The following is a 4,559-nucleotide window of genomic DNA, read 5'->3' as shown; positions in this document are numbered from 1 at the left end:
ACACCGAGAGACTTCGCGATGCCAGTTACTATAAAAAGTACCACGGATTTGGCAACAACAATCCAGTAGCCCCAATACCACATACTGAATCTTGCTATAACTTGTGTACCCCTAATGCAGATGTATGATTAATCCAATCCAATCGAATCCAACAAGTATTTTATTTAGCCCTGAAGATATCGCTTCACATGATAGGGTCACCAAAGCAAGATTTCACTTAAACAGGACCAATTTGGGCAAAACAATCCAGTGTTGTCTAGCAAAATAGATAGGGCTTCAAACATTCCATGAACTAGACGGATGAAGCTGACTTCCAAAGAGGTATAGGGCCCGTTCCACAATTTTGCACCAAATAAGAGATAATTCTCCTGCGTACAAACGTCCGCCAAAGTTGCTTTTCGAGTCGATGATTATTTCAAAATTAGGTTCACGTTGATTTATTCAGTGTGTAGGCTACAAAGAATAGACGGTTCTTCTACTGTATTTCCACAGTACAGTGTCTCGTGGCAAAGTACATGTGCTTTCTTAATATTCCCATCAGCTTCTCTTCAAACAGGTTTTGTTGAAATATCTACAAGTTCATCTAAATGAACACTAGAAAATAGTCGTATACATATCAAAAACTTGGCAGGAATCTCAACAAGAAACCGACATTCCGGCTACAGTCTGTTTCAAAGTTAAAATCAGTATCCCTGTATTGCGACAATTGACGATTAACTTGCAATATGAACAACATGCAAATACGCGTTAATAGAAAGAGGATGCCTGAATGCCTATGGGACCAATGATGTGCAGTATCATTCCCTATGAAAGACCACGGAGTACGCCATTGTCATGTATGCACCTTTCAATAGATTACCTTGGGGAAAATAGATTTGTGTGACATTGTTTGTTTAAATCTTTTTGTCCATTACTCGATAATGTGTACGTTAAATGAACTTTAAATGACATTTGCAATACAACATATGAAATGAAACGTGTTCGTAATTATAATCTTAATTGTTTACACGTAATAAAATCATCAAATGATATATATAATATACAGGCCTAAGTATATTATCATTTAAGTCTAATCTAAATGAAAAGAGAAATCCAATTAAAAAGCAGAGCTTGTTTTTTCCGTGGATTACAAGGAGAAAAAAAAACCGTAGTATACAGCGCACAGACTCATATTCTGATATGCGCTATATAAGGTATATTATTATTATCTATGCAAATACATGTGCATAGCAAGAGGATGTATGAATGCATATGGGAAAAAGGATATAGAGTATGGGCTTCATGATTCCCTATGTAAGGCGGCATACATTTATTAAACATGTAATTGTTTATTTATGACTGCATTGAAGAAAAAACGAAAGATTCATCGGAATTTCGAATGACGACTATGCAGAAGAGGAACAGAGTCTGGGCAATGTAATCAGTGGTGGATCAATGTGGGACCGACTTTGCCGCGACCCTGCTACCCGACATAGGCCCTAAAGCAAAAAGTCTCGTGGCAAAGTAGTTCCTTATATTTATATATTTCATCAGCTTCCCATCAAATAGAACCTACATGAAATATCTACGTGTTCCTCTAAATCAATACTAAACAAAATAAAGTATAAATATTCAAGAACAAAATTATTATCAAACTTGTACTAAAATCAGTCCCAAAGATAAAAGCGATTGGCCTTTATCGCGGAAATGGACGGTGAACTTAACGTGTAGACGTAGGCTGTGCCTAGTTTGAGAGTTACGTCAACGAAATGGAAATCGAGACGCAATGCTTGAATGCATATTATATAGGTCAAAGTCTGTGAACCTCTGGCCAGTATCGGCTTTGTTATTCCCAATGAAAGGCCCCTTATATTCAACAGGAATTATTAAAGACTGGTTTGGGAAATCTATTATTTATCAAATTCATCGGAGTTTAACTGTTACTCGACATTTGCTACCTTGACCTTTGTTTGTTGCATGCACCTCGCTAGGCCTTTATCTTCTACACAGATCAATTTCTTTTAAAATCCGTTAAACGCGGAATCCGTCATTGATTTTAGGTATATTTCAAGAGTTAGATTATGATTGCATATCATGGCAATGTTCATTGAATAAATAAGTGATGGGCAATAATATTATTTATATGGAATGTAAATGTATATAGGAATGTTTGAAGGTTTGGGTATACATTTCCGTGCAGTGTAAAATGATGAAGTGTAAGTTACAGATGAGGTAATCAGTATAGATATGTTGGGAAGGTAATGATAAAGACATATCACACTATTGCTCACATAATAGGATGATAATCATCGCAGGCGTGTTACATACCACTCAACCATAGTAGTAATAAGAACACATACACATTTACCTATCACAGTACCATTAACAAGTAGAACAAACCTTCTTATGGCACGCACTTGCTTCTACAACAATCACATACACAGGAATACACAATGGAGCTTGCTATGACAATTTTACCTTCAAAGTAGAAGTGTGATTATTCCAATCCAATTCAAATGATAAGGATTTGAATAAAGCCTTGTGCATTTTCTTTGCAGTTACAAAGAGCTGCACATATCGAATTATTCACATATAAATAAAGCACAATTTCAACTATGTTAGAACAATCGACTCGAAAGAATCCTCTCCCGAAAGAAAAAGCGTAGGTAATCTGGAAACTAAGATGTATTTCTGCCCTTTGATGTACAATAGTCCTTGCGAAAATGAAAAAACAGATATATGTCACAGGCCTTCTATATGTCTGCGCCGGTTCAATGTATTAAAGATTATCAAACACGGAGATCCACTAAAAACATAAGTCTGAAACATATATTTTGTGCCAATAATTCCAAAGAGGTATTTATTAGTATCCGTCTATCCGATGTCAAAGATACACCGATAATAAATTCTCAGTGTAACATTGGATTGCACCAATGACCATCGTCGAGTAAGCACGCTCTTTTCACCGCCTCTCCCCCTTCCGTATCTTCCGCGTTATGTCGAAAGTAACCAAAGCAGCCAAGAGGCCACGCGGTGAGACGCCGCCCAGCCCAACCGATACAAGCGCTCTAATACCAGTGATACGAAGACTTTTAGATGCCCAAATGGAAAAATTCGAGAGTCGATTCAAGAACTTTGAAAGCTCGTTATTTACTAAAATTAAAGAGTTGGACAATGACCTTAATGACATTAGAGCTATGCTGGAGTTTCAAAGCCACGAAACAGACCAGCTAAAAGTAAAAATGGCTGACATGGAAACAAACTTCAAACGAAAAGAAGAGGAACTTCGAGAGGAAGTCGACAGATTAGCTACGTATGTTGCTAGAGAGAATTTAGTCATCTTGGGATTGAAAGAAGTGAAGGACGAAAATCTCTCCAGCGAGCTGAGTAAATTGTACAAAGATAAACTAAAAATGGAGGACGATGTTATACAACGAATTGAGTACCAGAGAGTACACAGGGTGGCTGCAGCGGGTGGGGGACCCCGCCCTATTAAAGCGCGATTTACTCGATATGCGGACAAACTCTTGGTGCAGAAAAACGCCAAACTTCTCAAAGGCTCCAACATTTATTTGGCGGATGACCTACCTAAGCATGTGAGGGAGCTAAGGAGGGTGCAGGTACCTACCCTAAAAGCAGCCCGGAGCGCAGGGAAACTAGCGTTTTTTGGTCGTGCGGAGCCAACGAAGCTTTTCGTAGACCATGTCCTAGTTCCAATCGGGGAACAGAAGAGCCTTATAAACAAATTGGAGAAGAGCGCTATGGGAGTTCAAGTCAAGGTGGGGCATACGGCAGCGATCAATGTCCGGGACAACAAGGAAAACGAGGAAACGAAACTGACCGAGCAGGCTGAAGGAAATGTTCTACGAAACCGAGAGGAACAGAGGGAAACGAATGAGACGGGAAATCCTATCAGAGGAGCGGAGGCGCCAATAGAGGTGATAGACACAAGGGTGTAACGACCAAGGGAAACATCATTGCAGCGACCAACGTCAGTGGTGACAGGAAGGAGCATGGAGACAAGAAACAGAGGGAGAATAACCGTTTAAGATAAGTAAAAATTCCATATTGATTATTTCAAAAACCAATGTGAGCTGAAATGAGGATGGAGATGGAAACAGAAGGAAAACAGCCATCAAGATGAATGAAATCTATTATTAAATATTTGAGCAGCCAATATGATCTGAAACGGAAACGAAAAAGAGAAGAAGAAGAAGCAAGCAGCTGAACTTAACAATGCGTTTGAAAAAAAAAGAACAACAATAATACCAAAATATCTCATTCGGTATTTATGAAGAAGAAAACTTTTAAGAAAAAGAAAGACTTTAATGAGATGTTCGAAAATAATTATATTTTGGCTATAGTATGTAGAGCAGAAATGGTTTATTGATAAATGCAAGAGATGCGTTAATGTTATGCTTTGTAATGGATAAGTAAGAAAAGACCAAAAATCTTTTCGATGGTATCCGACTCATTTGAAACATTGAGTAATTTGAAGATAATATTGCCAAGGGCTAATTCATTCTGATGAAAAGAAAAGAAAGAAAGAAAAGGTAAGGTTCGAATACAAGTATGAACTT

This window comes from Strongylocentrotus purpuratus, unplaced genomic scaffold (assembly GCF_000002235.5).
Source record: "Strongylocentrotus purpuratus isolate Spur 01 unplaced genomic scaffold, Spur_5.0 spur5_scaffold_20, whole genome shotgun sequence".
Taxonomy (NCBI): Eukaryota; Metazoa; Echinodermata; class Echinoidea; order Camarodonta; family Strongylocentrotidae; genus Strongylocentrotus; species Strongylocentrotus purpuratus.
The sequence above is the reverse complement of the archived record's forward strand: the minus strand, read 5'-3'. Positions refer to the sequence as shown.